At 35.0% G+C, this 24,861-nt stretch overlaps 1 protein-coding gene across 9 annotated transcripts in view; it reads right to left on the minus strand.

Annotated features, from left to right (window-relative positions):
- LOC117159653 (dual 3',5'-cyclic-AMP and -GMP phosphodiesterase 11) overlaps positions 1 to 24,861 on the minus strand; it is a 142,464-nt gene that overhangs the window by 33,771 nt on the left and 83,832 nt on the right. The gene's annotated exons all lie outside the window — the stretch shown is intronic.

The raw sequence follows: 24,861 nt of genomic DNA on the forward strand, positions 1-24,861 counted from the left end.
TCTCCGTTAATAGTTTTGGAAATAATCCAGAATGGTATGTGGTAGAACAGACGAATAAATAGTTTTTGTACCATAATACTCGGTATGATAATTCGCTAGACACACATGTTTCTTACATAAAGTGCTTCAATTAATATTTTTATTTCGAGTCTGGAAAGAATATCGACTTGTTTCAACAGAAACTGGATTCTTTACGATATTGGTTTGCCAAGTTTAAATTTTATGCGCGATTGAAGTTTTTCAAAGAGAAATCTACAGAAAAGAAAAGAAAACAGTTTCTGAAGTTTTGTACTTCATTTTCTCTTCATTTAATCTAATCGATAGATCTTTCAATATGTTTACCACTACGTTGATTATATAAATATTAATTTTTGTGTTAATTAATGGTAAAAAACCTCGCAACGTATTTATATGCACAGGTAATGCAGTACATGAGAGAATGTATTGTTAAAAAAATGTTGCACCCATCCATGTGAACCAGTTACACGTTCGTGTAAGGATAAAGGCACGTATGGAACGAAGCCAGTATAACCGATCGTTAACCATGATTACTGACGGAGACGCGCATTAGTTATAATTAATAGTACACGCCATTTTCTAGACACCACAGGTATGGACATGTCTCACTGCAATCTTCGCATACTCGTATACTACGTATTGCCGCACAAAGCTCGTCGATCTTAATAAAGACAGATAGGACGACTGGTAATTTCGATAATACCAGATTAGAATGGGAATGGCTACGCATAAAATACAAGACAAGCTTTAGAGTGTACAGTGCGTAAAAACATTCATAATAAAAAATCCTGTGCTTTTAACTTGATATTTTACGTAGGCCTGCTTCTGTAAACAAAACTTATCTTTATTTTCAACAGTAGAAATATTATCCGAATCATTAAAGTATCATATCTCTTGATACGTATGATTACCATTTTTCTGCTATTTTCATTTCGCAATCCTCTTCCGACCATTTTTTTTTTTTTTTTTATTTTCTTACAGCCACTGAAACGCGAACGTTTCGGACTAGAATCGGAATCTCCTTTGAAAAATTTATGATGTCATTTTTAACGTGCACGTACTACCGCATTGTCACTAAGAATAAGATGAATCGTTTCAGCAACTTCTGCAGCATTTTTATTCAACATATATGGAGCGTTTCGGAACATGTGGGATCAACTTCAGGAGCTGACAGAGCACACGAAAACAATGAAAAAAGTTCATGTTATAAGCACGTGTCCTATTTAAACTTGTTTCGAAGTCGTAGCCAGGTTTGCGTTACGATAATCCACGGAAGCGTATCTTCATAGAAACTTGCTCGAAATGGCTACCTTTGCTTGTATTATTCGACAGACACCCGGAATTATTGAAAGATTGCGAAATTCTTTGACACGACGACTACAAACTTGCGTACGAACCGAGAGTGATCATTTCGAGCACCTCCTATGAGCACAAGCTATCGCGGATTACTGTAACGCAAAAGTGGCTGTAACTTTGAAACACGATCAAATAGGGCACATGTTTATGTGAACTTTTCTCATTGTTCCTGTGTGCTTTGTCCACTCCTGAAACACGTTGTATCTACTGTATTGATCAATTACAAATTTATCTTTATATGTACCGACATATACTTTTTACTTTATCGCAATTAGAATGCTAAACAATTCAATGCTAATGCACACTTTTTGAAAGTAGATTCGAAAATTCGAAATAGCTATCATTTAGGAAGCTTTAAAATTTTACATTCCAAAACATATTAATCCACTTTTTGCCGTTCATTAGGCTTTCCGTTTTATATGGAAAAGGTTCTCTCGGGGACGAACAGGCCATCGGGGACTTTGGGAAAATTCCTGGTGGGCGGGTAGAGATTTGGGATCGCTCTACATAGGATTTAATTAATGAATTAGAAATGGAGAGTCGACGATGTCGGCAATCTCCCGGTAAAAGTTTTAATCCACCTCTGGCTTCCCTTATCGGTCATATTTTGTGCAGAATCTTTTACATAAAATGTACTGCCATCTATCTGATACTATTTATCAAACGAGTGATAACACTCGTTTCATCGTCGAAATTGTTAGACTGTCCGTCGATTGATCATCGATTGTTGGAGCACTGTTCTTGAATTACCAAATTATCGAACACGTTGATTCATACTCCTAAATATTTCTCGTTTCCAACTAACGACAACACCAACGAATGAATTATTCTCGACGACTACGTCGCTTGTGAACAAAATTTCTCAGACTGGAAGAAATTTCGTGAATTTTCCTCATGATCGCTAAATCGTTTGGTTGATTGCGTGGAATCCAAGCATTACCCGTTACCGCTAATGGTGACAGTGCCAGACGCATTATGGTGCTGCCGGTGTTGGGTGGCGAGGAACAGTAAGGTAGCAAACACGAACATGCGACCAAGCGGCCTTCATTCGCTGCGACTCGGCTTGGTGGCGCCAAGCTGACCTATCTGTTCCACCAGCCACGATTGCTCGGTTTGATTGCTTGACTTCCTCGAGAATAGCTGCTTGACTACGCAACGTTTATCTTCTTCGTTCGTCACCAACGTGGAATAACGAAACAGTGATCATTAAGTATTCTAATTTCCTGAAAACTTCCAGCAACCTTCCGATAGAGATACGTGCGTATATCTCAACTGACGTTGCCGCGTGTTTCTAGCTGATATTTACGTTGTTTCTATCTTGGCCATGGTATTTTTGTGTAATATAGAAAGTTTAAATTTTAAAGGAAATTGTAATTGGAGCAGATCGATGAGTGAACCGCTCTGATTTCTATGCGTACGTATAGGGAAATGGTAATAGCAGAAACGAAACGTAGACGTAGACGTTCGCTTCATTATTCTTACATTTCTCATTATTTTGTTTCTCATCGCTAGTTCAATTAAACTGTTTTCGCAGTGGCTTGTAAAAATAGACGTAAACAAATTTAAATACCCGTTCTCAGATCAAACGCGAGAACGCCTTCTTGAATGAGACTCGAGTAAACGAGTCGGTGAATCTTCAAGCAATTTTATGTAAAATTTCTGTTTTATTTCCAGAGAGAAATAAGATTTGTGACCAGCGTAATTTAAAAAATGATAAAAACAGTAACCTTATTTGCAAAATGAATCGTGAAAAAATAACTCTTTACGATTAGCTTTGCTCGTCAATAATACGCCCTATTTTAACATAATTTGTATTATGATCAGTTTGAATGTATTTTATTTTATTTTATTTTACATAATCCTCCCCTTTCGCACAAACTTTTGAACAAATTTCCGGTTTTTATAGTCGGTTACATAAAATATAAAATTTTCAACAACTACGTATATACTTTTGATCGGTTTGGTTCGAATATTTTGATAGAAAGTAAGAACACAGTTCTTAACTCGATAAAATAAGTTCTTCAATCGAATTATCTTCGCACGGTATTTTACATATTTTACTACGCAAATGGTAGTTTCTACTGCCGAATTTTAATCCGAGTCTTAAATTATAATTTTAATTTTGAAACGCTTCGCTTCTACTTTACTTGCGAGGTTAGTTTGCTTTCGTTATTCCTATCTACAAATTTTTATCTTTCAATTCATTCTCACCTTCTCTATATGAAAATGCAGAAAGAGACGATTCCACATAAACGATGAAGATTAAAAATTAAAAAGAGAAGAATAACCGACGAACAGAGATACGTCATGAGTGAAAATGTACATTTAGGATAATGAAACTTTCATGGATGGATGTCTTCTAGTAAATGACTTGCAGTTTCGATCTTCGCACAAAGCATTCAAGTACGAAGTTCAATAGTTACTTGCCAACTATAGTAAGCGCAATCGTAATGGGAAGATAAACGAAAATCGACTCACTGTCAGTACTAAATTACGCTGGCGCCTGATAAGCATTTTCGACGAATAAACCGATTTCCATAAAAGCCGTTCATTTCTCTTTCCCTTCTTTCCTTTTTGTTTCTTTTTTGACCTATGTAACTGTTTCGCAATAACAGGACTGCTCCTTTCGTACAATAGCATACGCGAAACGATTACGATAATCGATCGGAAATCAGACCGATCTATCGCTGTGAGTACTTTCTATCTGATTACTTGATCGTGCGCGCTGTTTCCTCTAATCATCAGGTTTCATAATGCTACATAGCACAGCATAATTATTTCGAAAAATGATCGGCTACTAGCGATATGTATTGGCGTGGTAACATCGAGGTCGTGCAATAAATATCAGCATCAGCCTTGTTTTCCTATCGTGTCATTCGATTTTTTGTGTTTCCCACCGCTAAACTACGCTTCCGGGAAATACTCTTCCCTGCTGAAACTAGTACGTTATCGAAATTTTCACCCGTAACAGATAAGATGAGACCTTTCAGGAAATAATTTTTACGCTTATGATAATATGGAAAATACCCAATCTAACCCGTATTCCGTATAAATAGGACCAGTTGCACGTGTATACAACTTAACTGCGTTATTTTTAATAAAGTAATTCCTACGGATCTTTGTACTATCTACAAGGCAAAATGGACACCATAGATAGCAGCACTGTGGGTAGCCTCGCTTAAAAACATACATTTTTCAATAGTACTCGTAACTTAGCCTATTAACTTTACCTATGTAGAATATACATATTTTTATTCATACATAGTTTTATGTATGTATCAAATATTTTTTCTCGGAATTACGTATATCCTTTTCGTAGGGTCGCGATCGCTGACAATTTACAGGAAGATGATTATTGTTAAGAAGATGTCTTAAAGTATATGCCATTATTTTACATATCTCATTGACTGCAATCGAACGCATATTAATTATGTCGACGAGTAAAATGATATATTGTGTTCATGTTTGTATTAAATCAATTCTTCTGTAATTTCATTTGTGTGCTATACTATCGTTTCTTTCGTATCTATTCCCGTTTTCTCTGCAACATTTTATCATCGTCGTAAATTAAGATGTTGGAAGAAACAAGCAGAAGAGAATACAATCACGTTGCATTCGTTCATTTCTAGAACGTTAACTTCTTAATCGATTCTGTACAAATTTTTGATAAAATGTATAATTCAGTTCAATACGAATGATCATCGAGGGAACATGGTCTGAGAAGCGTTTCGCTGAGAATGAACAGCAATGTCTATTATACATACAGGGATGGTCTATCACGTTATATCGCTATACGACGAAATGAACCGATTCTCGTAGGCGACTGTACCAAATTCATCGCTGAAATGATAGTGCTTCGGGTAGTTGGTGCATATTAACCGTGCAGGCACGGAATGGTAACCGGAGATACTTGGTGTTTATATTACCAATTAATTTCGAGTAGCATAATATGTAAGAATAGTAATTTCCCGTCTCGCGTAATGACTCTCGTTTGATAATATGTATTTCTACATTTATCTCTGAAACATCTAGTCTGACATAGCATTATTATTGCACGAAGATAATGAGCAAAGTAGGCGTCGTTATATTGTTCAGAAGCAGAAAAAGATCTGACTGAAGCTGTTAGGTACTGTTTAATGGTAACAACAAATTTTCGGAATACCTGTATATCATTCCAATGCACTTTTAGACAAAAAAAAAAAAAGGAAAAATTTCATCGAAGAAGATACTCCGCGACTCCTGATTGTATCTGGATGTAATTCTTACTATTCGGGACTGTTTGTTCAAACGCGTTCCAACATCTTTAAACATCATATCGTATCAGAAAACCGGTGTATACCTAAAACCTATCTAACATACCTCAGCACATTGAATACGCTTATACACCGGCTATACACCGTTAGCCACAAACATTAGTATTATAACGAAATAAAAGATTCTTATTGGTCTTATTTAATTGCACAAAAACGTTTGTTTGGACGATCCTGTGTCGCTACGGCTTTATATCCGGAAAGACAGTAGACACGTATAATCGAATTTCGTCGCTCGAACAAAGGAATGGTTTCCGCCGGTTTGGATCTGCGACGGCGCATGATTTCACTGACAGTGACAATGCGTGGTTCGGTTGGTAGCGATGGTTGGATATCGAAGAACAGTAAGCCAGCAACAAGAGCATGCAACCGACCGGCCTTCACTCGGCTTGCCTCGGCCTGGTGGCGCCAAGCTGACCTATCTGTTTTCACCAACACACAACTCGCCTTTGCACATCGGCTTGCCTTGCTCGACTGGCTGCTTCGCAGGAAAGTGCAGACGTGCTCGCGCAACCATGTTTTTCTCTATATATCGTACGTCCGCTCTCACGTGTGCGTGCTTCAAACGATTCGAGCGCGATGCGCCTCGTAATCGCACCAACCTCAGTATCGCCAACTTTTTTTTCTCGATCTGCACAAGGTCCATCAATTACCTCCTATACTCTCTGTGTCGTTCATCCGAGAATGATTTTCGCGCGAGCTTCCTCCGAACTCGTGACATTCTTTTTAGCCGCGTTTCTTCTCACCCACCCCCGCTCTTTTTTTCTTTTTTTTTTTTTAAGGCCTATAAACATCCGAGTATCTCCAAGCTCGTTGCACTGTTGTCGGTTGGATATTTTTTCTACTCTTTAACATATATGTAGAATGACATGTTAAATCGTCAGTATGTTACATTCGACACGCGATCAAAAAAAATTGCAACTTTTTGTAAAATGTTTCTCAAAACATGTTCTTACTAGATGTGCATCAAAGATTATTTATACAGTATATGAATGTTGATACGAATGAAACGTTGGTTATCGTCGTAATATCGAACATAATATTATTGTTTTCTATAGGACTTCGGTAAGGAGTAAGAAACGAACTTAGTATCTCAATCAGCGGAAGTCCATGTCTTATGAATTTTCACAGATAAGGGCGGGAAGATAAATATTTTACAAGCATTTCATATTATCGATAAGTGGTAAAATGTCATTACCGGATATATTTCGCAACAACAACAAGGCTTTACATACTTTACCGTTACAACGCACAAGCTGATCGTGAGTACGCCGTGTACATCAAATTATGTTTTACGAGCGCTGCGACCGATAAGAATTTATTTACAATATGGTAGAAAAACCTGGCAACATAGATACGAAACGTTCATGTTCAAACGTGAAATTTACGACAGTGTTTCACGTCTTCGGAACTATCATTTATCGTAAAAGCAAAAAAAAAAAAGAAACATGAAAAAATATGTTGCTCAGTTATGTTACATTAAATATATGTAAAACTAATTTGCTATGTTTTTTTAACGTTATGCAAATAATTCATATGACAAGAGTGTCTCTCACGGTTTCATCAACAATGAAACATTGAACGAACACATGGGCATATGTTTCTTTTACTTTGCGAATAGAAAGAAGAAAATCATTATGAATGAGCCCATTACGCAGATTGTCAAGTGTGACACACTTATGTCAGTAAACGACGTGTACGAATCGGTTTCTCCCCGAGGCAGTGTCCTACGGTCCGGAAACGGAGCCAGCGAATATCGCTATGATTGCAACCGTCTCGCGTCGATCTTGTGTCTGCGATCGTGACAAGGTCGGAAGGATCCGAAAAAGGACAGAAAAGCGGAACGAACGGATGAAGAAGGATTTATCGCATCTCGTTCGTCGATCTCTCTTCGTGTCCGTCGGGGGCCTCCCACTCCACCTTTGAGTTTATACGAACAGGCCACCGAAACCTGCTTTTCGACCGGTCGCCCTCATCATCTCCCCTCTTCGAATCCCGGTAGCACCGGTCTTCTTCTTCTCCCGCAAAGACCACGGTACTTCGTCGTCGTGTCAAGTTCAATGCCACCGTTTTTCGTATCTTGCTCCCTTCTTGTACGTTGCTTTGACTCGTTATCTCTTTCTTTCACCTTACAAGTCTGTCTCAATTGCACCCTTGCCCTAATTTCTCTCTGTCCCTTCTATCCGTTACTATTTAATTCCTCGATAATTTTTTACTTTTATACGTACTTCTATTTACATTCTCCTTTATCCTGTCCATGTAATTCGGAATTTCCTGGTATCTCTTATCAAGTCTCGTTTAATCAATCATAGTTTTTTTCTTATCTTTTCTTGGGAAAATCCAGATGCGTCGATATAAATGTAAATGTAAACGTCGGACACGATCTTTCGGCTATTTAATTTCTCTCATCGCCCTTTACGGGCGAAATAATTTTACCACAAATCGCTTTTCTCTCTTAGCCACTGCTGTATCCAATTTCGAATAGCACACCGCTGTCGGTTGCTTTCCCCGTAACGTTTCTAGAGCATTGCCAACGGATCTTTATCCCAATTCTGCATCCAATTTTTACCCTTCCGCTCCCGAATTGTGCTCATATTTTTCCTCCGATCGCAATTTCTCGTACGCAATTTCAGCAATGCCACGAATCTCCTGTACACGTTGCAATCGCTTCTGTTCCGTCTGTTCGCCAACGTGTTCGCTCGTTTTCTCTCTCCCTCTCGCTTCCTACACGGTCTTCCTGCTTGCGTATCTCTTTCTCTTGGAATCTCCGTTTTTGCCAGTTCTACGCACACCTCCTCGTTCGACAAACTGCTTATATCTTTTTCTCGGAGTGCGGTTCTTTCTCTCCTTCCGGCTGACTACCGTGCGTCAAAGCCTCATTCGTACGTCATTGATAGCCAGCTGAGCAGCTGCCGAGCTACCGGCTACCATAATCGCTCTCCGCCTGCGATTCGTCGTCCCCTACATTCGCGTTCGTGTATACGTTCACAACAGCCGACCGAAAGCGGTGGGGTGCGAAGGAAATCGAAACGACGATTCGAGAAGAACGCGTTCGCGTGGCGCGCCCGGCCTTCTCGATTGCGATAATGCGTTACGAAATGGCCAAGCGTTTCCACCCTCTTTTCTCGCTGTATCTTCCCCGCCTGATTTTATACCGGTGTCTCATATATATGTATATATTTTTATCTATTTTATATATTTTGTATGTATAATATAAATATATTTTTATGTATTTTATATATATATATATATGTATGTGTGCGCGTGCGTATATATATATGTATATATAATCATAATATTATAATAATAATAATATATTCGTACCGGTCGCCTTCGACGATTTCTCGCTTGTTTAACCAACTGTCAACCGCGACATGTCAAAGATCGTTTACTTGCTACAACGTGTCAAAAGAGCGTAAAAGAGTGAAACGTGTCGGGAGGTTAGAGCAGCGACGACATAAAAAGGATGGCGGAGACGCGTACATAACGGAGTGTTGGTTATTCGGTGCTTTTCTCGCGATTTAAACAGATCTTTGAATGTATTTCAATGATAATGAAGATTACACGTCAGATACTCGAAGCTAGATGAAATTGTATGAAACGAGCCTCTTAAAGCCTTTTATCTTAATCTCGGATCATGCATAGCTGATTAAAATTTGTTAAGGTATTTATCAACACACGTTTGTTAGCCTGACCTAAATTCGTGTTTACGATTGCTCGTAAAATGAAACGTCGACTTACGGTAGACAGTGAAAATTCTCTGGAAAATGAATACAAAAATCGCTTCGAGTAAATAAAACTTCGAGTAAATAGCAATGACTCAGAATTTTTCCGTAAATCGATGGCAGCTTATTTTTATAGAATAGAACTAAGAAATAAGCATTACGCGAAAGCTTTTCAAAGAATTTCAAAGTTCGCTGTCTTTTATATGACACGCGCTATTTCTTCATCCCTAATGGAATATCGAGTATTTAAAGGATTTCAGTGATTTACAACGAGCGTAAGCTCGTTCGTTAATTGAACGAAACAACGAGCTTTAGATCGTAACAGATACTCGAAGCGATACACATTTGCGTCGACGCAAGATTTCAATCGCTCGATTTCTGAACTCCGTGTACGCTTCTTATCGTTTCACAGGCTGTTAAAGATTCTTTGTTCCATATCTTGTGGCGTTTTGTTGGGTTTTCCTAATACGCGATATCTTTTAATGTTTCCCAAGGACGTAATTCAATGACTTCTTCGTAATTGTTGAAAATCTATTGACGTTACTGAAAGAAAGTTTCAAATTTCTATGTCATTTTTTTCATCTCGATTATTCGACTGTATTATTTACATCCCTATCATTTCCATGCTATGTTTCGTCTCGCGGTGATTAACAACGAGACAATGTCACGAGTATGTGTAAAGTAAACACTTGTTGCGGCATGTTCTACAATCAATCCGGAAATGATGATAAGGATGTGAACTTCAAAAATATAACGATTGCAACGTTTCATTAATGCAGACAGTCATCGTTTCAAACATCTTTTATGATATTAGACTATTTTACTCTTTTGCTTAGTATTAATCGTCCTTGCGCGGAAGATCATTGAAATTCTCTAAAGACCTGCTACTCAACTGGGAATGAAAACCTATAGTATACCATTTAAAAATTCGAACGTAATCTTCAGAAATTCTTCACCTGTGGAACAGCTATTATTGGAATGTTATTATGAATAAACTACCTTTATTTGTGTGCTGTACAATTTCTATAAATAAAATCTTCTTACATATAAAAAGAAGATATTTGAAGCGACTAAATTTATTAGGATATCGTATATACGAATAAAAATAGAGAACACAAGTATTTCGTTGGCGTCAAATTGTATATGTAGGAAACATTTAATTTTCCTATTAGTTAAATAGTAATTCTACTAAAGGGAAAATTTTGCACTTTTTTCAGTAAATATCTCAATACGAGAGATTATAATATAAAACATAAAATGTTATGTTCAAAAAACAAATCAAATTCGCAGAATGAAAGAAATACATAGAAACTGTCGCGTAAAGGAACAATTCGAAATATATCTGGTCGAGAAGGGAAGATCGTCAAGGGACGTTGACGAGTTTATAAATGAGAACGTTTCTCGCCAATTAATATAGAAAAGTCGTTTAAAATAGTTCGTCGATTATTAATGTAAAGAGCGAATATTACGACAGAGTGCTCGAAAAAGATCGTTCATTTCAGAAGCAAATACACAAGGACTAGAAATAGTTACGAGATATGTAAACGGCTATAAGAAAGATTTTATTAAAATAAAACTCAACCTATTCGAACACCATGTCCGCAATCATCTGGTAATAAACCGGATAATTTCGTTCGAGTTCGTAGCATGGACGTGTATAGTGCCCGCAATTCATATTGCTTTAAGATGCCACTAATTGAAAACCTTTTACGATATAGAATGATCTCATATGGCGCACCGTTGAACGAGTCTTATCAAACGTTATGTATAAATCAGAGATAAAGCTGATGAGAACAATGAAAGAGCGGAAACGTTTAGAATCAAACGGAGAAGCACTTGGATAACTGAAAAAAAGACTGAGAAGTTGCTTTTAATATTTCAGGAACTAATCATGTTCGATCGTTTTATCGTATTTTCTTAAAGCGAATCTTATCTATATAACTAGAAATATATATATATTTCTATCTACAAAGCAGTGATGCGGCTGTAAAACCCATGTAAGTAGACATTGCAATTTAAAAGGAAAGATATAATTCTAAAGATTCCACTAACATCTTTTTCTAATCACAATCGAAAAAGAAATATCGCTTGTTCCAATTGCGTAAATCGCTGTTGATGTATATTTAGTGCAAGAATCGTTCCTGTATATATATATATACATATATACACATACTAAAATTTCTAAAAACATTTCTCTAGTCGCTTGATTTTGATCCTACTAGCTACGTTTGAGCAAAACTAAAATCTAAACTCTGGAAGCATAATTTAACAAATGTAGAAAGCTAACGAATAAAGCTGCAAGAATGGATTAATACAAAGTTCTTTGTAAAAGAGTTGATAAATTTTACGATGCTACGTCTTTGCTCATTGATGCTAAAGACTATGTGACAAAATATGAACGTATTAAATCATGCACAACATACGTTATAATCTAATTCAAAATTAAGAAACGCTTCCATAATTAATTATTTATCTAATTTTAAACGCGTCTAGGAAACGTACATTTCTACAAATTTGAACATTTGTTTATGAATGTTGATTATCGCGCGCCTCTTTCGTAAACAAAGGAACGTGAAACATAAAGTCTAACCTGCCGTGTAATCATACTCGTACGTGTACTTGTTATTCCGCATTTAAACAAGAACTTAGATAATATTAAACTGCCACAATAAACTCGTCTGAACACAATTTTTAAGTTTCTCATTCTTGATTTCGTGCAGACAGTTTTCATATAGCTTGCTGCTTTCTTATAAAAAATGACGTAACTGTACGTCAGAGATATCTAGCTATAACTTCTAGAGAAAGAAAGAGAGAGAGAGAGAGAGAAGAAAACACATCCTTACGTCAGTGGCGAGCAGCTATAGTTTATGAAAAGACAACTCTACGTTAGTAACTGCGAATATGATAATACTCGTAATATATAGGTCTTAATGCATACGTGTCACATATACCTTACACTTTACATATTTACGATAAATTCGACAGAACGCAAGACGTTTCTTTTAAAAGCATTCTAAACTTTACGATCTAGTTTTCATAGCTCGTAAAGATACAGTCATCATATAAGTTCCTCTGACTTTTTTCAATGTTGGGTAATACGTGAAAAGAGATCTAATACCGTGTATTACACGTTGCAATTGAAATAAGAGTAATGGCACGGTTCGTCTGGTTCTCACTTAGTAAACGGCTGCTGTCGGCAAGACAGTGCGTATGTTATATGGCTTGCTGTGAGAATGCTTTTTTTTGTCTATATGTATAATCGTTGACTGTCTGACACGAGAGTTATCACAACGGCCTACCGGTGATCCGGAGCGGCGTCGTCGTCAACTTACGGAAATGTGGCGCCAAGATATTCGTTACGTACATACAGGCTCATTTCACGTAGGTATGTAATACTTACGTACTTACTTTGCCGTATTAACGTTGCATATCTTTCAACGCACATATTCTCGGTGCGTAGCCAACTTTCCATCAATGTAATAGTTTCTATGTACAAGCGATACATTCGGGTAAATATATAAATCGTTGGTTGTATTTGTACAAGGTATCGTGTGTTTAAGATTAAGGCAAAGTTTGATTTTTCTGATTCCGCGACGCGCACACCGTGTAATAAGTCCTAGATAACTGTGTTACTAGTTTTGTTGAAGTAAGTTTTCAGAAATATGGAAATTCTGATGTAAATAATTTTAGCGAATGTTTCCACGCTTGTATGTAACGGAATATACTAAGTACTACTATAATCTAAGTAGTGCTACATTAAGTAAAGCTCTGATCTAACTTCGACAGTATGAGAATTACAGGCGAGGAAAGAGGAGGGAAATAAAATTGAACATTAGCTTTTGGAAATATTCAAAATAGAATTACAGAAAATTCGAAATGAACTTCTTAAAGGATATATCTTTTATTTATTTTAACGATAATATCCGAAAAGTGTATTGTTTAACGAAGAATACTATAATATGTCGAGAAATATTTAAGTGTTCGAACAATGGAAGAAAGGATTTTTATGTTTTTCTGTAGTCCCTCTATCGACATAACATACGCATACTATGATATCGGCAAAGCATCTATAATGTTTATTGAACTATAATTTTCTAATACATTATATCCTGCTGTCATTAAAACAACACGCGTGTGTTACATAATTATGTAAAATTAATACGTATACATGCGTGAAAAATATTCTTGTAAACACGGCTGTAGAATATGACTGGTAAATGCGAAATAGAAAGTTGCGATAGATAAAATAAGGAGAGCTTAGCAAGAAAACAAGAAGTAGCAGAAAAATATTTTCTCGGAAGTAAACGTAACAAATTTCTGTTTACTGTGCCGTACACATTACACGAGTATACGTATGTATACGTATGCGAAGAAGGTGTATCGCGGTGATTTACAAGTTGAATCCATTGGTAGAAGAGTCGTTGTAGTCGAGGAAATACGTGGCCGCATTGGTGCACGTAGCGATGGAATTTTCATTCAAGCCAACAATTAGTATTCTAAATGTTCTTAGCATGGACTTTCAACGCACGTCATTCAGATTCCTACTAAACTCACAATCAGCTCTTATCAAATCACAGTTATAGCATATGCGGAATAACAAGTTCACCTCTGAGTTTTCGAGGTTCTCTGACGAACATAAGTCGCATAAAATACAACTAAAATAGTAACTGATATAAAAAGAAATCTAGTAACTTGATATCGATTTACGAGAAAGATACTGTTGGACGTAACAGATTTAAACGACAATTTAAGTTTCAATAAAATCGTTTTTAACGATTCGAAGCCTGATACTTTCGAATAATTACGCGGTATTATCTTTTTTTTTCGCAGAGAAACTCGCAGAGATAAATGTATGGAAATACAAAGCTCGATATTATAATTTCGTTCGATAAATCATTTATTTTCGGAAATTTTTGATACGCGTGAGAGGACGTGGAACTTCCATGCGCGAACAAGTACAAGTACAGAAATTGTAATTACCGAACGACGAATATGCACGGCACAACAGTCAGTGATAGTTAACGCCGACAGGCAGACGTTTTGCGACATCGCAGTATCATTATCGAATATCGGCTTGCACTTCGTGATTTATGCGATAATTCGACTGCCCTGTGATTTACAGATTTAACATATTACGATCGGTTTCGAATTCGATTTCTCCAGCTCTGCTCGACTAAATTAAAATATCAAACCGGCGAGTAATAAACCACAAAACCGTAAGTAATTTCACGAGTCAGTGAGTGCAAGTCGCTTTTCAAACATGAAAATACTCAAGAAACTTAATAGTAAATGTAGAAAATGGTATATTTACATTTGGGAAAAGAAGAAAAGAATGTATAGTCTATCGCGTTTGACGCGCAGGAAGTGTATGTTAAGTCTTAAAAAGTTGAAACAAACTGCTCGATCATTTCATCTTAAATGGAGCTTCCTAAGCTGGAAGTTTCTCTGAATCATGTATTTGGATTTTATAAGCGCAATCAAAGTGTTACCAGATCTAAATAGAACCGATAGATATAAAACTATAGAAATAACATAAAACGAAATTATAAACCACTCGCCAATATTAACAAGAACACGATTATTATCTGGATTGCTTCTCACTGAGCTGGCAATGAAAAAGCATATTACCATAAAAAAACAGTAATGCTTCCTTCAGTCGAAACACTAACTTTAATCTCGTATCAAGATCCTAGTATAACTACATAAATATTATTGCAAAAGAAGAATAAAAAGATGTAGAATAAATGACTAAGCCATATTCATAAACAAAATTCATAATACAGAACTTTTATCAACCAAATATCCTGCTGCAGTATGAATAATATTAAAATTATACATGAATATACAAAATGGAATCATCCTGTTGTAATTATCGCTATAATCAGAAACAGTCAATCATTCACTATATATATGCGAGATCATCGTAAGCAAAATGTAAACTAAAAGATACATCGGAACCTGTAGATTAAAATCCAACTTCATCAACATAATCGAAACACGATTTGGTCGAAAAGCGGAAAGTTTTAGACAAAATAATTTTTGCCGAGAACTTGCCATATGGTAATTACTAGCAAATTTTATGCGTATCTACTTTAAACCATTGATTTATCAATTTCTGTTTTCATGTAACGAATCAATTATATTAATAGCATTTGAGATATTCAAATTCGTATTCTTTCCTCTTCTTGCCTCTTGTCCACTGTCACCGTCTCGATAATGGAAAATCGATAATCGAAAACAGAGAGTATAGAAATTTAATTAATAATTCGGCTTCTATATCGCACAAAACACTTGTTTTCAAAGTAAAGAATTTCGAACCTAGGAAACAATGAAATTGGCGCTTGAATTAAACCATAGTAGACAATGGAAAAAATAAAAAATCGACGAGGATAATATAATACATTGCTCTTGTTTCAGTCAGTTCCGTTAATTTCAACAAAGCTTCGGCATTAAAACTTACAACGAACGAGGAAGAAGAACAGCTAACTAACCTTGTTTCGAACTCGCCTGTATATTATACATATTCAAATTCGATCGCTACGTAACGTATGGACCGAAAGTACATGTGTCGAACAATTTTGGCCGTTAGCATGACATTGTTACCGAGTACGTAATTTCATATTAGGAAAAGAGACGAGAAAGAACAATAGGAATAAATCTAACCTTTATAAACGCGTTATGCAAATTGTTACCGAGTTGAAACGAAGAAAAGGAATTTTCCAACACGCGTTGAATTTTGAGCGTGGCGTAACGTTGAACCGAAGCATCTGCCGCTTCAATTCCACGCCGACGTACCGTCTGGCTTGACGGTATCGACAAGAGAAAAATAAACGCGTTCACGTAGCGCGGACGAAGCGAGCAAGAATCGTAGTGGTTCGTCGTCGAGGTCCACTTTCGGTATGCAAGAGGAGAACGCGGCACGACGCGTGTCTATATTAAACTCGCTCGAAAGTCGTGTGCGTGCGTAAGCTCTCGGTAAGCCTGCAAGCACAACCAGCCTTTCCCGTTTAACCCGAATCAGCCATATTCTTAATGGCAATGCTCGATTTGATATCCCTCGTTCAATTCTAATTTCCCTTTTCACCATTCATGTTCTCTCTACGAGCGAAGATTTGAAAACTAAACATTTAAACATTGTGTTAGATTTACGAGAAAAGAATATGACTACCTCGATAATACATCGACCTCCGACATCAACGAACGAACGGTTCAGATTGCGCAACGAAATGGCATTGGTAACGTTCGGGAAGATTTGACCTCGTCGCTCGAATTTTCTCTTCGTTGGCATTTCTTGCAAGATCGATACGTACAAACAACGTCAATCAATTCCGCGCAATGACGATACGGTTTGGGTAACCTGAGAAACGAAACAAGTCTGTGGCGATTTCTTTAATTCGCAAAAAATCCGACGTAGTGGACGGAACATTGGATTTCATTGATTTGTAATTTGCAAGAAAATTCGATTAGAGGGAACGAACGGATCATCGAAGCAGCAGCTACGAAATCAAGCTTCAAATTCGATTTCGTTTCATTCATTTTATCGGCCGTGTCTTTCATCGATTGTTCTTCAATTTCGTATCAGCTAGCAAACACAGGCCGATCTACGTGTTCAGAATTTTTAGCCTACAATTTCTACGGATGACTCACAACTTGGAATCACAAACTAGTTAGTTGGAAAGCTTCCAATTTATTAGGGACACCTCTTCGGGAAAATCAAAAATATACGACAAAGAAAACATTAAGATAAAACGTTCATCACCAGTCAATTCTTAACTATGCTTATATTTTATTCTTCGTTCTAACGACTTTCCTCTGTTCCATAATTATCCTGCATCAGTCAACGTTTGCTTTTAATTAAAATTATATTCCTTATAATTTATATACGTAATATCTTAAAAGAATCTTTTTTCAATTGTAACGAAGATACAAGAATACGGATTCTAATTAATATACGAGCAAAAGACATTTACGTATCTCAAAATTTATTGAAACGGTCTTTGTGGTAGAGTAAATGTGAAGTGAAAGAGACACATATTGAACAAGAAGACACTACAATTATCTGAAACATGACAGATCTTCCCATGGAAAAGATATATTCGTAGCTCCACTAATACATATTCATACGTAACTTCCAGCTTCCAGCATTTCGTGGAAGATAGCGATAGAGGATTATGTTTTTTAGCTTCGAGGTAAGTTTTTAGTATTTTCTAGAACTTTTTTTTAAGTACTGCTATCATTGACTAATTTCTTTATTTCTCATTTGTTCTCTCACATATTTTTTCGAGGAATTTACGAAGGAGACACTATACGGTTTTTTCCAAAAACAGAAAACGAGACAAGCAAATCTTTAATTTTGTTGTTATATTTATGAATAAATACTTCTTAGTAATTGTCCTCTACAAAACAATGCAGTACTTGCAAGGAAAAATATTTAAAAAGCGTTGAGGATTGACATTAATAGAAAAAGTAACAAATGGGCACATTACAAATGGAAATAATATAAGAGTGGGTCTGACCTTTTTTGCTCAGTATGCCATTAGCCAACTCACTTACAAACGTTCAGATTATGTGATTAATTAAATTTGAATACCACTTTTTCAGTCTCGTTGTCAATTAAGATATTTTGTCCTTTGTTTTCGAATCGCAGGATTATTTTTATTTTTCAAGTATTCTATAAGTGTAATAATATTACGATAACCTGTAGAATGAAATAATATTAATATTACTACATTTTCATACACTACCTCGTAAACTAATTCATTTAAACGAAAAAAAAAATAAAAGATAAAATTGTAAAAATATTAATTAATATTTAATTAACGATGGGATTTAATGTTTATTTTAAAGGAGTAAAGCTATAAAATAATGTCCAATACTATCTGCAATATGTAGAATGACATTTCATAAATTATCTTCGCTACCGTGTTCTACAGCTGAAAATGACACGAAGATAAATGATTTTGCATAAAGAAAAGATCATAAATCGCTTGGAAAATTCATTAGGAGCCAGAAAAGTGGCATCACCGTCTATCATATACAGAGAAAATAAAGATAAACGCTCTTATCATGATTTTCTCTGTTTTTCAGATATTTTGAGGAGTACCTATAAACAACAAGAACAACAATCAAACATAGCTAAACAATGGCTTTTTATGCATCAATGCAAGTTAGATTTACCAATGTAATTGTTGGCATGTGTCAAATAAATTCAATAAATTCGATATTGATCGTAAGATTGTATCGACACACACGAATAACACTTGGAAATGCAAAAACGTACATACATATACGTATATCTATGTAATATAACATCAACTGAATTTATTCAATAAGCCAATTTGTTACTCAATATATACTTGACTCGGCAAATCGATATGAAAAAAAAGGAATGTCATTTTTCTATGTATATCCTATCCCGTGTTACGTTAGAAAAATCCATAATTACTTTAGCTTTCTTTTTTTCTTGTTCTCTTCACGGTCTATATTTTTTATCATAATCTTTTAATAAAACTTGTATGGTCCTGCGTTTACACAACATTTTCATCTTACTCTTACCTATGGTACGTATTTAGCAGAGTATGTGTAGAGAATCGTCGCGTGATATCCTGTATAGTACGCTTATATATTAATAAAAGTTGTTCATTCTGCTTGCATCTTAGCAGCAATGAGAAAGTTGCTGCTTTTCTGTAACTCGTGCACAACTAAAAACATTAACGTGTGTAGTTTTTAGAAATACGCAGAATGCTAGCCAACTTAAACTTTGGAGCTTCTAATTAAAGAACTTTTCCAACTTCGCATCTCATGCCATGGTATGGTATATAGGAACACACGTGACCGACGTAAACTTTTTATCTATCTTTTGTTTTAATAACGAGATAAAAGACAAAAATAAGAAGGTCGTGTTAAATCTGTTGACTTCTTCCTGAACCTTTTTTTATCTTCTACAACAACACAAAGGGAGTGGAGACCACGGAGGCACATCCACGTAAGCATGGATTTCTCTCATGGAGAATACTAATCTATACGGCATATTACGTATGTATAATACCTTAATAACGAAGGAAAATGAGATTCATAAGAATTACTCAAATTTGTATTACGACTACTAACTAAGCTCTATGCACGTTTTAATAAAATACTTATTTTTATAACTGTTGATAATTATACTCGTTAGATAAATTGCTATGCAAATTTGACCATACTCACAATAATTTTCAAGGTCATGTAAATGTTCCTACAGTATTTTGTACAAAAATTATGCATGTACATGCGATATCAAGGTAACTTCGAATTGTTTAACAAGTAATAACTGGAGCGCGAATTTTTATGTAAATTTATGTTTTTGAGAAATAGACAGAATCTCCGTAGAATATTTTTTGGTCTATCAAATAATACAGGAAGCGTTACATTTTCGATATATTACATATCGTTTCATATTACCTATATCCTGTGCAATATTGCACTTTCAAATTTCTTACAAGCGCAAGGAATCCGCAGTCTAGTAATAATTCTTTTGCGTTATTATACACACCACACACGTAATATGTGTATATAGATATTTAAAAACGTTAATTAACAAATTATTTATATAAAATAAAAAATTTGTTTCTTTCTTCCACAGTATTATATATCTCTATAGCATCCGACATTTGTAGGTACAGATTTTTTGTAGAATGCATTTTGCAGAATTTAATGGCTTATAAAGAAAGAAAAGTTTATGACAAACGTACGTAAAAGTATATCTAGGAACTAGAAAGCCAAACGCGATAACGACAATACGTGCCTCAAAGTTCTTCAGATTTAACTATAAAATATAGTAAGCAGAATTCTGGTACTACTCTAGATCATATCTTGGTACAAAAATTTTCTATCAGGACCATTATTCTTTCTTCTCAATGTTACCATTGTGAACGAAGAGAGCCATATTTGCAAAAATTAGTTCCAATTAGTATTCTGTGATTCTTTTACTTCTGATTACGTTCAATCATACTGTTTATATCCGAGGTAAATCTTGGAAAATAATCGAATATACGAAAGTCTCAACAAATTATTAACGTCACTCTCTATCTTCAAGTACGTTTCTATGTGAAATCAACAAAATCATGCAAGTACTTGTACGATCGTGTAACAAATGCTGTGCTTTGTAATTAAATGCGTTATAATAAGGCGCAAAAATAAATAATCGTGCTATAACAAAACAATTAAATATAAATCTATTTTATCAATTTCTCTAAAAAAAGAAAATATATATTTATCATTGAAGATTGCAAGCAGTTACATCTGAATACGTAGCGCAACCCGACCTGTTAGGTAGTCAAAAATAAACCGATTATAACATATAAAGTTGCAACTAACTTCAACAAACGGAGATATTTTCAAATATTTTCAAAGATACCCGATTCGCTAACAGACTCTAAAAGAAGAATACCACCTGCATATGTAAATGGAAAATTTATATACGGATAAAGAGCTTAAATGCTTTAAGGTATCAGTGCATCGTGTACATGCTATTTTACATTTAAATTTAAAAGAGCGTGGGTTTGTTATACCATCCGATCGGGCTTGTAACCTTTGGGTATTACGTTTTCTTGGAAATAATTCTGGGGATTGAGAAGAAAATAAACTTGGAAAATATTTTAGACAACGTATCATAATATAAATACATTTATACGTCTGTGCAAACGAATACAAAACATTTTAACTCTAAGGGATTTACTTGCTCCTAAACTATCGCTTGCTGAACTGTTTGATTCTTACTTCCATTCAACTTTTCGACGTTATCAAGAAACATAACAATCCTCTAACATTTACCGTGATCCGTAGCTCAAGTTTATTCATTGAATAAAGCGTAATAATCCTTTGAAAAATTATTTCTTCTTTTACAATTATCGCATTTGTATGTACGCGTCTTGATTTTATTCGTTGCATAAGATGTGATAATTCTGTGGAAAATAATTTCTTTTCCTTACAATTATCATTGTCGTCGTTTTGTATTGTTTCCTAGAATAATTGTGATCGATGGTAACAGCGCTATTTTCGATAATGATTTCTTTATCTTGTCGTTATCAAGAAATTTCCTGTCGTTCACGCTGCACTCGATTATGTGTAACAAACAAATGAAGGTGAATACGACGCTATTTCTATAACATTTTCCTATTCATAGTTGGCAGTGATTAGGCGATTATAGCGAGCGTTTTAGACCAATAACGACGTTTATTTCTTCATTGCCTAAAGTAATCGTCGCCATATCATAACGCTGATTCCAAGAAACAAGAAATCCTTGTTTGTGTATTCAGTATGATTTTAGCTAACGTGGCCATTCGCGAACATCAACGCGCTGTCAATAGATTTAACAGTCCTTCAAGCATCTAACTAACAGCTTTCTCTATTCCTGTAATACTTCTTTCCAACAAAAATTCATGGTGAATACAAAATGTTTCGGTATTTTTTCCTGAGCAAAACTTTTTTGTTATGTTTAATGCGTAAATATGGATCATTAGATGTTTTTATTAAAAAGTTAAAAAAAGAAAGAAAGAAAAGGAAAGGAAACATCGATACTTGGTAGATTTATTTTGACAGTGCTGTACGTGTAAGTTCATTTTCCTTTGTTTTGAAATGTTGAAGTGTTTGCGTTTCCATCGATTGAAAAATCCTGATAAAGTCTATCCACAATTAGTTTATCCACGTCTCTGTGTGTTTAAACAATTGAAATACAACGTCATATGAATTGTTGCTAGACGATAACAAATTGCAATATAATAATATTGAAAAGACTAAATTCGATTAAGTTTGCAAGCCATGATTGTTTAAAGCATTATGAAAACATTCCTTTTTTTATTTTATAAGATTACAAGCTGTACGTATCTCACAATAAAAAATACAATGAGCATCTGCTACCAACGTTTTTCCTTCTATAGAAAAAACAGACATTAATATAATTTTTCTTTTTGAAAATGTAAATTAAAAATTCGCGATAAAAGGCCAAATGTAACGACTTACTTAATTCAGGCGATAGCACTACTTTTACTTTGGATTATTTTTTGTAAGAATACTGAACGATTACGTATGATTAAGGAAACTTTGTTTTATCCAAGAGTGAAGACGATAAAATTGTTCGGGGAAATCATTAAAATTCATCGAATTTCTTGTTCGGGTAAACGAATCGGAAACGAACGTGCGAAAATTCTATTACAGAGAAAATATTATTTGCCGAATTTATATCAACGAACAGATGGCAAACAAGCGAAATTGAAATTGTGCTTCGACTGTCACAAACTTCCGGTTTTGCTTTCGGCCCGTCTAGCCAACTGTGTTGGCCTAGAGCAAATATTTTCGCCACAAAATGATAAACGATGAAGCAGCTTTTTCGCGATGGTGTCCACAAAAAATGTCAACCTTTCCGGCAGGTAGAACCGCAAACAGAAATCATACCGTTCCCTGCTAAGTTTTATCGAGGTAAAAAAAAAAATAGATGATAAGAGCTGTATTTAGGGTACAGACATTCTAGGGCAACGAATTCAGAAAAAGTCGAAGTAATTGCAGCGATGCGAGTATCCAATTACGATTTCATTTCAAGAGAGTACTGTTGCTCGAAACCCGTTCAAAATTACTCAAGCACGTTCTTGTTATCCTTTTCTAGTCTCAAGTTGTATCGCCACGTACAACGCTACAATTTTAATTAACTAATTGTAAGGTAGTAACGCATAGTACTTTCGATGTTGCTCATACGTAATTATGCACGTTTACTTAAATTATAACACGCGCGCGCGTATGTACAATATTACTAAATATCATAAATATTTATTAAAGAAATATTTGTATAAAATATCATAAATATGCATACAGTACGCGAAACAACACTTTTGATGAAAAAAGATAGAATCTTGTTATCTTATGAATGAATTTAAGAAGAATGGATGCAATTTTAATTTCGTTACGTTAATACATTCATTTTTGAAAAATGTGTGAAACAACAGTTACGTAAAACAAGATATTGGTTAATTTAAAAGTATTAAATTTTAGTGCCTCGATAAAGGAAATTCTTCTTCTTTAAATAAAATTATTTGAAGCGTCCTATTACTCTGTTCTCAGTAATTCACGAAACTGATCACTCTTTTTTGTTTGATCTGGTTTCCTTCTTTGGCAATTTCATACACGTTTTATGACAATTATGGCGCGGCTTTGTTTATTACGAGAGTTCTAAGAAATTGATGAATTAAAGAAGAATGACAAGTAAACATTCGTACCAAGTTTTTGAACTTGTTACAACTATTACTAATTGCATCATTTTCTTAAAAATACCTGGGATATTGTTGTCTCAATTAATTAGTTACGAGCTCCTCTGCGAACTTTTGTGTCTTAGTATTCTTGTAGATTTGCGTATGTTACCAAAGGTGGTCGAACGTATTGTTAAAAATTTTCATCGCAATCTAATCGAGTAAAATGTTATCTTTACTTCGGATTACTCGAATATTGGTTACAAGATACTAGATTATATTACGTAAATGTGAGAGGTGCACGTATTATACTCCTGTTAAAAATTACATCATTCGCAAATGTTATCTTTCAAATTTATGTAGCCTCTTCATTTTTTGTTGTTGTTTTTTTTGTTTATAGATAACGAACAATTATCGGCAATTAAGGCAATTATCCCCTACCTATTCATTTTATCACATACAACTAGCACGATTTTATAGGCCTGTAAATAATACTTCATTTATCGTCAATCTGACATTTATTGCAGCATTATATATGTACTATGTATAAGACACCTGTTCTCTGATGAATTCGTCTTTGATAAAAGACATACTATATCGGGGATTTAGATATCGTTCGCTAAAATAAAGAAAGACTTACTTCTACGAAAGACGATAAGTATGCGTATAATATTATAGGGTGACTTATTTTACTAAATTCGTTTTAAATTTCAAATTGTATTGAAGATAGATATTTAACCATATCAAGCGCTAAAAAAGAAACTATATCGGAAAAACTACAACACTACATAGCTAACGCAATATTCTTCTAATTAATAATAAACGTAAGATAAGCAAGAGCAAGACAGGAAGCGATCATCTTAAACTGTAAAATGTAGTCTGTAACGTAATGTGTGTAATAATGTGTGTTATGTAAAATATTAAAAGTGTAACCAACATCCACATACATAGAACTGTTGAAAATTACTTTCTTATCACATCTCTGTTAATTTTGCTTCAACTATTTGTCTCTCAAAATGTGTTTTTAAGCATCGCATCACAATATCTGTGCGAGTGACGATATCCTAAAACGTAATTAATAATTACATATGTATCTCGCAAAGCATTCTTATTTAGAATCTTTTCATTCTGCAAAATCATATAAAGATCGAAATCATGAAATCAAAATCGAGACAATGAAACTCTTTCTAATATTTAAATAACCACTCCGACAAACTTTCCCTAATGTACACATCG

This window comes from Bombus vancouverensis, chromosome 5 (assembly GCF_051014615.1).
Source record: "Bombus vancouverensis nearcticus chromosome 5, iyBomVanc1_principal, whole genome shotgun sequence".
Lineage (NCBI taxonomy): Eukaryota > Metazoa > Arthropoda > Insecta > Hymenoptera > Apidae > Bombus > Bombus vancouverensis.